The sequence below is a fragment of the Eublepharis macularius genome, chromosome 3 (assembly GCF_028583425.1).
Source record: "Eublepharis macularius isolate TG4126 chromosome 3, MPM_Emac_v1.0, whole genome shotgun sequence".
Taxonomy (NCBI): Eukaryota; Metazoa; Chordata; class Lepidosauria; order Squamata; family Eublepharidae; genus Eublepharis; species Eublepharis macularius.
The window spans coordinates 123872725-123886077 of NC_072792.1; the positions used below are offsets into that span (position 1 = coordinate 123872725).

General features: G+C 45.9%; 1 long non-coding RNA gene across 1 annotated transcript; it reads right to left on the bottom strand.

The window, feature by feature from the left end:
- Positions 1 to 3507: 3507 nt before the first annotated feature.
- LOC129325496 (uncharacterized) lies at positions 3508 to 12717 on the bottom strand. Its single transcript, XR_008596637.1, has 3 exons — positions 12627 to 12717; positions 9103 to 9349; positions 3508 to 3638 (listed from the first exon to the last, which is right to left on the bottom strand). It is a non-coding gene; the product is annotated as an uncharacterized LOC129325496 (long non-coding RNA).
- Between the last annotated feature and the right edge of the window lie 636 nt (positions 12718 to 13353).

Sequence of the window (13353 nt, forward strand, 5' to 3'; positions counted from 1 at the left end):
AGTTTCCCTCAAGTTTTGATGGGAAATGTAGGCAGCTTGGCGGAATGTTGGACAAGTGACAGTTGAAAAGTCCATTGGACAGCAGTCGGAGAGTCAAGCTGCAAGACCAGGACGCCTACATTTCCCATCAAAACTTGAGGGAAGCTGACTAGTGTCCAACCTGTGTCAGGCATCACTTGTGGTCCCGCTCATAGTGACATTGGTGTTAGAAGATTAATGAAACATTGGTTGCAGCTCTAACTTATAAACATGTAGACTGTTTCATTTTTGTGTGTCTGTGTGTGTGTGCAGATTTGTTAGATACTATCCATTGTGCATAGTATAATATTTTTACTGTATTGTTCAGTATTGCAATTCTACTTGATTGTCTGTATTGCACTGTTTTTAGCTGTTGTTCTCTAATTTAGTTGTTGGTTTGTAATATGCTGTCTTTATTGCATTCTTTTAAGCTGTAATCTGCTTTGAGTCTCAATGAGAATGACAGACTGCAAATGAAATAAAATAATGTATATAGTCCTAACGATTGGCTGCCATTATAACTGTTGTTAGCACAATTTTTTATAACTGAAGGGAAAAAGGTGTGTATATGAATACAATCTGAATCTGATTTTCTGAAATCTTCTTAAAGATGTGGTGATAAGTATATGAGCAAGAATGCAGAACAAATGTCCCCTAGTCACTGAATTTTCAGCCCAAGTAATCATTCCAGATGATTGACATGCTTGCCTTGGTTGACCATTATACCGATACCCTTTAGATTTCAATTAAAATCATTCCCTTTCCAAAGTCCAATCTCTGCTGAATGTGAAAGCTTAAGTTCCTAAAGAATACCACTGACTCAAAAGCAATTAATCTGGAATCAATTGTCCTGTGGCTTTCAAATCATGGTCAATCTGGTAGTTTCAATGTGACCAACTTGGCAGAAGTATATCTAACCAAAATATTGTAAATTGGGAAATGAGAATCCTATCACAATGGTATAACTATTTTCTGTTACCAGCATCTGACCCAAGGCCCCATTCAGCTATCATGGGTTATATTCAGTGAATGACATATATGCCATAAATCCGTTCAATCTCCTTTTAAATCTGTCTAAGTCTGTGTCCATCAGTGCATGTTACGGCAATGAGTTCCATGATGGCTAACTACTAGAGATGAGCACAAACCAGGAAAATTCTAAACTGTGTGGTTTGTGGTTCGTCGCATTTCACAAACTATGAACCACAAACTTTTATGAACTCGCCCCGGTTCGCGAACTGGTTCATTTGATTAGTGGTTTGTCAATTCCTGAGGCCCTGGAACAGCCCCCTTCAAAGTCAGAAGTGCCAAACTCACAAGGACCCTTCAACAGACTCTCCTCCAGCCACTCTCCAAGTTTGGTGAAGATTGCATTACAGATGTCCAAGTTATAGACCCCCAAAGTGAGTGCCCCAAGAAAGTTCCTTCTGATATAATGGGAGCAAGCCACGATTGCCAATTGACTTGTGCCAGGCTCCTAGCTAGGTTCGTCGGAGCCTGGGGGTGGCACACCCTCCATGTAGGCCTGGGCTGTGGCTAGGGCTCAAGGAAAGCCTCAGATATGGAGGGACGAGTGGGGTTGGAGACACCCTGGATCCCTCTCTCCCTCCATTGGGCTGGCCAGTGTCATTCCCTCTCTTTCTGACCTTGTCAAACTCTTTCATCTCTCCAACTCACTCATTCACTCCCAACTACTCATTACTGACTCCTTTTCCCTGCCCTCCCTTTATAGGCCCCTCCCTTGGCATGCTCCCCCAGTCAAGGAGATGTTCTTGGGAACACAGGAATATTCTTTTCAAGGAGAGGAGGACGGAGACAAACTATGAGAGAAAGTTAATCTTGGGGAGAAGGAGATGTTCTTTGGGGAGATAGGATATTCTTGGAGAGGAAAGGACAGAGGCGATCCATGAGGCGAGGTTAATCCTGGGGGGAAGGAGACCTCAGGGAACAGCATTGCATTCCATAATGAGGAGCCAATGAGCCTGGCAGTGGCCCAGAGACTGGGGTGAGGGAAGAGGCCCCTAACCCACCACAGAGACACCTTCCTAGGCAGGACAGGTGCATAAAATAAGAATAATGAACAATAAAAAATACTGAATGAATTATTCATTATTATTCAATAATGAATAATAAAAAAGAAAAGCGTGAGCCCTCAGCCAAGGAACCCAATAGTCTTGGCCCCAGAGCCTAGTAGTGGCCCTGAGACTAGGGTGCAGAAAGCCCCTAACCAATGACCCAGGCACCTTCCCAGCCTGGAGAGGTGCTCAAAATAAAAACAAGAACAAAAATAAGGATTACTGTGTGAGCCTTCAGCCAAAGAACCCACTAAGCTTGGTCCCAGTGCCTGGCACTGACTCTGGGAATGGGGTGGGGAAAGAGCCCTAACCCAGCACCCAGACAGCTTCCCAGCCAGGACAGATGTACAAAATAAGAAAGAGACTGTTTATCAATCTTTTTTTAAGCAGCAACTCCACTAAAAACCTCCCAAAACCTCCCTCTCTCACTCCAACTTCCAACAGCCATTCCTCACTCCCTCTGTGCTTGCTAGAAAGTGAAACCACATGGCTGAGCGCTGGGAGTTATACATTCCTTGCTCTCATACAGAAGAATGGGAGATCTCTAACTGGCAGCCAGAGCTTCCTATCATGGTTTTGAGGGCTAAGATTCGTGTTCCTTGAGCTACAGATGCCCAGCCTCTCTGTTTCCTGGGGAATTAATCTTTCTTGCATCTTGCTGTCATAGAGCAGAATGGGAGCTCTTTGGTTGGCAAGCAGAGCTGCATATCAAAGTTTTGAGGTGTTCCCAGGGCTGCAGAAGGTCTGCAGATGACAGCCCCTCTATTGTCTAAGGAATTGATAGATCAGCGCCAGGATGTCTGGCTTCATGAACAGAATATGAACCTCCAAACTGGCCTAAAAAGTTGTGGCGGTTTGTGAAAACGGGATCCCACGAACTACCAGTTGGCAAACTTTGAACCAACTCGGTTCGTGCCGAACTTTGGTTTGTAATTTGATTCGTGCCCACCTCTACTAACTACTCATTGTGTGAAGTATTATTTACTTCTCCATGTCTTAAATTTACTGCTTATCAGTTTCATAAAGTGGCTGAGGTTTAGTATTATAGGAAACGGAGGAAAGTTTTTTCACTACTCATTTTTGTTACATAATCTGTATTTATGTAGACCTCAATTATGTTAATTCCCCTCAGTTGCCTTTTCTAACATAAAAAGCCTCTTGTCCCTTAAGGTAGGTATCCCAAACCTATAATAGTTTTGGTTGTCCTTTTCTATACTTTCCCTAGCTCTTCATTATGTTTTTTGAAATATGAGTACCAGAACTCTTCATTGAGAGGTTCACATCAACCTTGACAAACAGCTCTATGTTTCAGTGTTTGAAATTATCAGATCCTTTTCCTTTACCATGGCAGTAGCACTAATCACTGCAAACATAACTTAAAACGAGAGTGATTTCAGTACTTTATTTTCATCTTCTGCTCCATTTACCAGCTCATTTATTTCAGTGGGTGGATCTGCATCTGTGGTTCTGTTGTTTGATTTACACATTTATTTATTTAAAAGCTTTTGTATGTCTCCTTTCTTCTTAAATAAGGTCCTGTTGGCACTGAACATTAAAACATTAAAAAAATTAAAACAACATTTAAAAAATATAAAAACAATTCAATCAAAACATACACAAACACACACAAAGAACAGAGAGGAGGGCCAGTAACAGTTATTATGTTGTGCCAAACAAAACAAAAAAATCTTCACTTGCTGGGGCAGATAACGTTAAAGAGAAACAGACAAATCTCTCTGGAAAAGAGTTCCAAAGTTCTGATGCCAAACTGAAAAGACCCTTTCTCGGGTTGCCACCCTTCTAGCCTGAGATGACAGAGGAAACCCAAAGCAGGACTCCCAAAGATAACCCGCTTGCGGGGATGGCGGAATACAAATTTGAAATAAATAAATAAACAATAAATAACCAGAGTAAACAGGTAGGTTTATGTAGGAGAAGATATGCCAACACAAAGCCCTTATACGGCTTCAGAAGTCAATACCAATACCTTGAATTGGGCCTGAAAGAAAATTTGGAGCCAGTGCAGATGGAACAAGACTGACGTGATATGACACATATTCAGTGTTCTGGCTGCAGCATTCTGTATCAACTGACAATATTCAAGGGCAGCCCCCACAGAGTGCTTAGCAGTAATCTAACCTAGATATTACCAAGGCATGTACTACAGTGGTACTGCTGAAGCTGGTGAAAGGCACTCCTGGCCACTGCTGCCACTTGTTTATCCAATAAGAAGCCCTGGTCCAGCAGTACCCCAAAGCTATGAACCTGCACCCTGAGGGAGAGTGCAAGCCTATCTAGAACAGGAAACAACCCATTTCCTGTGTAAGACTCCCCGCCCACACACACACACCACACCACCAGTAGCACCTCTGTCTTTTAGGGATTAAGTTTCAATTTGTTAGCCCTCTTCCATTCCAAAACTGTCTCCAAAATGGTGGAAACTCTTCACAGTGTCCACAGCTTGCTTGGGATCTGCTGGTAGTGTAGAACTGAGTGTTTCCTACATTTTGGTGCCAATTCAGCCCAAATTTCTGAATGACCTCTCCCAGTCCTAGATGTTGAAAAACATGGGGACAAGGGGCAGAGAAACATATCTATCTATCTATCTATCTATCTATCTATCTATCTATCTATCTATCTATCTATCTATCTATCTATCTATCTATCTATCTATCTATCTATCTATCTATCTATCTATCTACCTATCTACCTATCTACCTATCTACCTATCTACCTATCTACCTATCTACCTATCCATCCATCCCCTATATGAGGCATCATCATCTCACAGGCTGAGCCTGATGGAAGCAAATAAAGAACTTCACAATTTATATGACTGTCTGATTTTTAAAAATTGTTTTTATTTCATAGTATATTGCCCTCCTATTTTGTTGTCCTGCCTGTTATAGAATATAGGATGTGAACTGTGCCCAGGCTCATTATTTGTGCCTATGCCTTTGCTGCCTCAATTTCAGTAGCAATGGTTATGGATTTCTCTAATGTCAGATCTGATTCAAACAGTCGGCATTCTCTAATGTGAGGCATAACTGTTTACAATGAGCTTATCGCAAGTCATTTCATCTGCCGTGTTTCCCAACTCACATGTAACAATCAGTTCCCATAAAGCAGTGAAACACTATATTGTTGATTTTCCTGGTGGAATTTATAGTATCCATTTTCTATGTTTACTTTGGGGCTCAAAAAGTTTTTTTAAAAGCGTTGTGAGCAAAACATCTCATTTCTCATCCACAAAGGGAAGAATCATAAAATATATGCAGTCACATTTCAAGCATTGGGTAGAGTGCATATTTTCTTGCTTTTAGAAAACTGAGAAAATATTGGTGACTCGCCACATGGATATTTCTCACCACTCTGATCTAACAAAACACTAATATGTTTGGAAGCCCAAATTCTTCCTTATCTTTGAAGAACACAATCTTTCTCAGCATAGCCAACACCAAAGAGTTGTTGCAAAGCCCCGAAGATCTCTGGCATTGATTGTGTGGGCCTGGTGTGGAATGCCGAGGAGAGTTTGGCTGTCTGCTTGGTGTACCGACCGCCCAGCGCACCAGCAGATGCCTTACCGCGCCTGCTAGAGGTGGTTGCTGGGTGGGCCTTGGAGTACCCCAGGTTGATGGTGCTGGGGGATTTCAATGCCCATGTAGATGACGCCACCTCGATACAGGCCACGGACCTGGTGTCAGCCATGGCAACACTGGGACTCTCCCAATTTGTATCGGCACCCACACATGAAGCAGGCCACACGCTAGATCTGATCTTCGGGATGGGATTGGATGTGGTTCTGGATAAAGTAGAGTTGGTGCCATGGTCAGACCACGCGGTTGTGAAGGCCCGGCTGGGCGTGCCACCCCCCTCCTGCAAGGGCGGTGAGCAAATATATGCTCGCCCACGGAGACTGATGGACCCAATTGGGTTCCAGAATGCTCTGCGGGAACCAATGCTCCATGGTGGTTCATTAGATGAGCTAGTGGAGGGCTGGCAAGTCCGGCTCTCTGAGGCCATCGATGAAATCGCCCCCCGTCGTCCTCTTCGCTGCCGGAATCGCCGGGCTCCTTGGTATACGGAGGAGCTGCGGCAACAGAAACGGGAGCTAAGACGACTTGAACGCGTGTGGCGGCGATCTCGGGACGAGGAAGCAAGAACATCTTATAGGCTGTTTATGAAGTCCTATGAGATGGCGGTGAAAGCTGTGAAGAAAGAGTATTATGCAGCTTCCATCGCATCAGCTAGCTCTCGCCCAGCTAAATTATTTAATGTGGTCCGTTCATTGGTCTCCCAATCAGGTGGAGACCATCAAAAGTTGAATTTGGAGATAAGCTGTGAGGCTTTTGCGAGCTTTTTTACTGATAAGATCTTGCTTCTCCGCCGCGACTTACCAGCCACAGTTGATACAGTAAATGAACTAGAGGCCCCTTGGCCGTCTTCGGGACCCATATTAGATCATTTCAGCCCTCTTTTCGGGGAAGAGGTGGACAGGATTCTGCAGGTGGTATGGCCTACCACGTGCCCCTTGGACCCGTGCCCGTCATGGCTGGTGAAAGCCAGTGTTGACAGGCTTTGGAATTCCTTGGAGGCGATTATAAACCTGTCCTTGAGCTCTGGGGTTTTTCCCAAGGCGCTGAAGGAAGCTGTGGTACGGCCTCTTCTGAAGAAATCATCATTAGATCCTGCTGACCTGCTCAATTACCGACCAGTTTCCAACCTTCCGTTTTTGGGGAAGGTGATTGAGCGGGCGGCAGAGAAGCAACTGCAGAATTTCCTGAAGGAGACCTCAGCCCTAGACCCCTTCCAGTCTGGTTTCCGCCCGGGACATGGGGTCGAGACATTGTTGGTCGCCCTCACAGACGATCGCCGCAGACATCTGGATCAGGGCGGATCAGCACTGCTGATTTTGCTGGATCTGTCAGCAGCGTTTGATATGGTCGATCATGAGCTTTTGACCCACCGCCTTGCCGATGTGGGGATTCAGGGGACAGCACTGCAGTGGCTGGTCTCCTTTCTCCACGATCGGGGACAGAGGGTGGCGCTCGGGGAGAGGGTGTCATCTCGTAGGCCACTGGTTTGTGGTGTGCCACAGGGAGCGATACTCTCTCCATTATTATTTAATATCTATATGCGCCCCCTCGCCCAGCTGGTGCGGAGTTTCGGGCTTGGGTGTCACCAATACGCGGATGACACCCAGCTTTATCTGTTGTTGGACGGGCAGCCTGGATCGGCCCCTGATGCCCTGGAGTGTGCTTTTGAGGCTGTGGCTGGTTGGTTGAGACAAAGTCGGCTGAAATTGAATCCCATGAAGACGGAGGTCCTGTATGTGGGTCGTGGGGAGATGGCTTTGGGACCCCAGCTTCCTACACTTGATGGGGCAGCACTTACACTGGCCCCGAGGGTTAGGAGCCTGGGGGTGATTCTGGATTCCTCCTTGAAGATGGAGGACCAGATCACTGCAGTTGCCAGGTCTTCCTTTTATTATCTTCGGCAGGCCAGGCAGCTTGCCCCTTATTTGTCTCCCCGTGACATGACTACAGTGGTCCAAGCAATGGTCACCTCTAGGTTGGATTACTGTAACGCGCTCTACGCTGGGCTTCCTATGGGCCTGATCCGGCGGTTACAGCTGGTACAGAATGCAGCAGCGCGGGTCATTGCTGGAGCACCGGTGTGGGAGCATATTACACCGGTGCTACGCCAGCTGAATTGGCTGCCAGTGGAGTACCGAATCAGGTTCAAGGTTTTGGTGTTAACCTACAAAGCCCTACGCGGACTGGGACCGACGTATCTGAGGGACCGTCTCTCACCATATGAGCCCCGGAGGACTCTCCGCTCTGGCGGAAAACATCTTTTAAGTGTCCCTGGCCCTAGGGAGGCCCGCCTGGCGTCGACCAGGGCCAGGGCCTTTTCAGTCCTGGCCCCGACCTGGTGGAATGCTCTGTCTTGCGAGACAAGGGCCCGGCAAGATTTGCTTGCATTTCGCCGGGCCTGTAAGACAGAGCTATTCCGCCAGGCATATGGCTAACGCCGGGCAGTGCCCGCCCCCCCCCCCCCGTGAAGGGGGGGTTAAACCATCACCCCTATGCAAACACAGAGGCATGTATGAACCACTGGGCAGCATGAATTGTTATATTTAATGTTTTTAAATGTTTTTAAATGTATTATTTAATGTTTTTAAATGTTTTTAAACATGTTTGTATTTGTTATCCGCCCTGAGCCTGCGAAAGCAGGGAGAGCGGAATATAAATATAATAAATTAAATTAAATTAAATTAAATTAAATTAAATTAAATTAAATTAAATTAAATTAAATTAAAGAAGAGCAGGATAAATTTTGACTTGAAAAGCAAATGGAAATGGACATAATAATACTTAAGGCATTTGCATATGCAAGATATCCCCATATGCAAGATGGGAGGTGGGGAGGGGGGTGACATAGAGTTGCCTATGGCCATCTACTAGAAATGAGATTCAAACTGGGGACTTTCTGATTCGTAGCTCAGCCACTGGACTACATTAGTTTTACGTTCTATGACATGCAATTTTTTTTTTAAAAAAACAACTTTTATTTTCTTTTTATCAAATTTGCAATCAGAGGGTCCAAAAGGATTCTTAAGATATTAATATTTATACCATATATTTTTTTAAAAAATGAATGTAGGATTTTTAAAAAATAGAAAGCAAATAATACAATGCAATAAAATGAATCATAATAAATGGATGAGAAAACACCAGAACAGGTGTCTAGCTTTAAATATTTAGGGTTGATGTTCCACCAGTCAGGCTCTTGGATAGCCCATATTGACTATATTAAACATAACCTTGTGAAAGCTGCCCTTGGTATTCTGAGATTTTATAGGAAGAGAGGAGGGTTGCCTTTCTCTGACCTTGGAAATTTTTGTAGGGAAATTACTGCCCGAGCTCCTGTACAGAGAAGCATTTGGGGGCTCTAGAAATCTCCAATCTTCAGAAAGCTCTAATTTTCATAAAACCACTTTGCTCACCTGCTATTGGTTGCTCCTCCTTCAACATCTTCAGCCATGGTTATCTCTACTCTCAATAACAATCTTGCTCTATAAGGCAGCCATCAATTATTGACTGGAAGTCATCTTTTGCACATTTCCAGGCCTTTTAATCTTGGCATAAGAAGAAATGAAGGAGAACTCATGGCGCAGTTTTGTATTGAGATTAGTGGCTAGCCTTGGCTTCTCAGAAGAATACTTGAGGACTCTTGGCCTCTATGCAGCCAGTCTAAAAGTAAACTAAAAATTGTTAGAGCAGAGTGCACAAACTGATGCTAAACTAATAGCACTTTGAGAAACACAGGCCTCCAGACTCATCTGGGGCCTAGGTTGTGAGTCGTGTGGGAGAGGAGGGTGGGGAGATCATGGTGGCAGCCATGTGGCAGTGAGGGGTGGGGAAGTGTGAAGGGCCTGGGGGCACTTCTGTGCACATCCGCTGCAGATCTTAGCTAGCCCCCACCCCTCGGCACTTGGCTTTTGGCTTTTGGCCGGCATTGGAGCCAGACGTCCAAGAGCATTCGGATCCCACCCTCACCACTGAAACTCTCAAGCAAGTGGGGCATGCAAGGCAGTGGCGGTGGTGGCACTGAGTGTCAGGCTATGGATGACAGGCTATGGCAGATAGACCCCTGTACCATTACAGCAAGAATCCAGGTTCTGGGTTGAAAGGTTTTATTCACGAATCAGATCATTTCCACAGATATGTCCATAGGATTACTCAGAAGCAAGCAACTAAGCAGTAATGGCAGTTTGACATGAATATTCAAGACGTGTGAAAATCATTCTGTTATAGAGCACAATTACTCCTTTCCCCCTCCCAATAGTAAAACATAACTTTTGGCGAGAACCAGTCCCAAGAACTTCTCACATATTTTACCTATCAAGTCTAGACACTAAGAAGGCGTGAGATTAAAGTTGAAACACAGTAATTCATGGGAGCGAGCAGTGTACAAGGTCAGAAGCACTGAGAGCTTCAAAGTGTAAGATAAGACACCTGCAGCTTCAGAGAGCCTGTGAAAGCAAGTTATGGTATTAGCAATATGACATCGGGGTACAGCAACAGCAATGGTTTAAAATATCAGGTCAACATTAGACAATGTCATGGATGTCAGTCATGACACTGAGTGGGCAATGCGGGCCAGCAGCGAGAGGAACGCTGAGGCGGTGAATGGTTAAATGGGCGTGCGAGGCCTCGGTGGTGAGTGGGCTGCAGTGGCAGCAGCAGCAACAACAGAAGCGGTGAGTGGGCCATGCAAGACGACCACGGCAATAGCAGCGGGCTGGGCTGGGCTGGTGGACCAGCACTTCCAACGAGCACAGGCTTTGGGAAGGAGAGTAGAGTCAGAGGCCAGGCTGGACTGCACAAGAGCACAGTGGCAGCTTCACCCGGGACTGCCTCATTGTGGAAGCGAGTGGCCAGACAGTAAGAGTGGGAGAGGAGGCCAGGCCAGGCCAGGCTGTGCAGGAGCACGGCGGTGACTCCAGCCTCTTTTGGGCACAGGCCCCTGATGGCTGCAGGGCTTCAGCCACAGATCTACAAGCCTCTCTGTTCTGCCCAGTCCAGTGGTGGTGGGGTGCTGATGGACAGGCCACACCAGGCTGTGCAGGCATGCAGCAGAACCTTCAGCCTTCTCGGGCTAGGCGCTGGGTGGTGGTGGGATAGGATCCAGGCTAGGCAGTGCAGGCATGTGGCGAGGCCTTCGCCTTTTTCAGGCCTTGAGCCTGGGCTGCGGTTCAAACTTATTTACCTGGGGAAAAGATCCAGGCTGGGCTGTGCACATGCCTTCTGCCTCTCCGTGTCTGGAGCTGGCAGCCATGGGTCAAGCCATTTGTTTCTTTGTTTTGTTTTGGCCTGGAAAGATCGGGTAAACAGGAAGAAGGGGAAACTCTGTGGGATAAAGGGATTGGCTCACCCTCACCAGGTTGCCAGCCTCCAGATGGTGGCTTGAGATCTCCCTGGAATTACAACTGATCACATAAGAACATAAGAGAAGCCATGTTGGATCAGGCCAATGGCCCATCCAGTCCAACACTCTGTGTCACATAGTGGCCCAAAACCAGGTATCCTCAGGAGGTCTGCCAATGGGGAAAGGACACTAGAAGCCCTCCCACTGATTGCCCCCCCCCGAAACAGCAAGAATACAGAGCATCACTGCCCTAGACAGAGAGTTCCATCTATACCTTGTGGCCAATAGCCAATGATGGACCTCTGCTCCAGAGATCAGTTCCCTTCGGGGGAGGCTGCTTTGGAGGGTGGATTCTGTGGCATTGTACCCAGCTGAGGCTCCTTCCTTCCCTGGGCCCAGCCCTCTCTAGGCCTCACCCTCAGATCTCCAGAAATTCCCCAGCCAGGAGCTGGCAACCCTACCTCACCCTCTTGCCTCCTGCCTCACCCAGGAGCAAAACCCAGGCATCCAACTCCCCCTTCCTTTTCTTTGAGAGGTGAGCAGAATTCCCTGGGATTTTGGAGTGTCCAGGCCCATTTACCTAGCACAGTCATGGGAGGTGGCCCTGCTAGTCCAGCAGGGACAGCTGAGGCAAGGGGCTGCACCCCACCCATGCTCATAGGTATTGGTGCAACTGGATTTTGCTGTTTCAACAGGAAGAGAGGCAACATATCATCAAAACAAAACAAAACACACTGTTCCCAGCCTGATCCTTGAAAGCTTATACTCTGAAAGTCGAGCTGGTCTTTAAGGGGCTACTGAATATGGGGGGCTTTGGGTCAATCATTCTTCTCAGCCACTTTGGTGGGTTGTTGAAGGAAGCACCATGTTCACTGCCTCTCCGCTGGTGGGCCAAAACGTTTAGCTGACGGTTCATAAGTTACTGGGTTTGGCAGGCTGGCCGAGGGCTTTAAGAAAGGCAACACTAGGGCTTTCCTTGGTCCTATAATAGATTAATTGTAGATGTATGGTGAGGGTCTATGGGAAACAGATGGTACCCATCTGCAGGCCTGTTTTTTACATGCAAGCTAGGCTGAGTTATCTTAGAATGCCTGCTATGTAATTGCTGGGGAACACTTCATCTAATTAGAGTTGGGAGTGAAGGTGGCAGGGCACAGCATGATCTTGCCAGCTCATGTGAGTGAGGCAGGGTGGGTGCTCAGAGTCCAGACCCTTGTGGGGGGGTCTCCTGGGCAGAGGGCAGGGGCAAACTGCATTGGTTCCTCACTTGCCCCTTGGGTAAGCCTCTTGCTGTAGTCGGCCAGGTCACTTTGTTAGCTTTTATCTTTCAGCTAAACCAATGTTAATATGCGAGAGAGGGATCTTTGCATATTTTGGACTGAAAAGAGTTTCCCCAAATGAAGAGAGCAAGGATATAACACAAGCCAAGACATAAATTTAGTAATTTTATTCAGATCAACTTGTATAGGTTACAGGAAAAACTTTCAGAAATCATGATGCAAGAACCTGGCAAGCCAAATTGTGATATCATATGAAAGCAAAGGCAGCATAGCTAAAAAGATACTAGCAATACAATAAATCATACATGAGTTGTCTTACCAATCCTGAAGATGTCCCAAGAGGTCTGTACTGATGAGGAGAGGGAGAGAAATTCAGCAGATCTGAAAAGGAAGAGAGACAGGAAGGAAAGTAATTCCTTCCCTCTCTCTTCTTATTGATTCCATCATCTTCAATGCTCATTTTATATGTTTCCTTGAATAGTTTCTCCCCTCTTCTCCACCAATGAGATCCCTCAGAGTCATCTCTGGCAAGGAACCCACCTAAAAATCATAAGGTCTGCAAAACAGCCAGGTCACTTTGATTCCCCAATATTTACCATCATTGCTCAAATTATGACAACACGCGTCAACAAAAAGCCCCTGGGTTAATCCATTCCAACCATGCTCATTATGCCACGTAATTGTCCAAAGGTTCATTTAGACTCCATTTTGTTTGGTTCAGTATATCCTAAGTTCCTTATAACTATGTGGTTGGAGCTATATATGATGATATATGTATAGTGATTGCTAAGTTATTCTGTATAAATTGTAGTAGCCTATGTGAATATATAAGTATATATGCATGTACTATGTATTATTCAGCAAAAGCAATCATGTGGTCTCTGTTAGTAAGATGATAATGTCAAGACAGCATTCTAGATGACAGGGAGAGACTTTGGTTAGCTTTACAGAGAGACAGGTGGGTTTTTCTCCAGAGAGATCAAAAAAAGGAACGTTAACTTTCTGGTTTCTTATGTTCAATTCCCTCCCCCCATCTATCTCCTCTT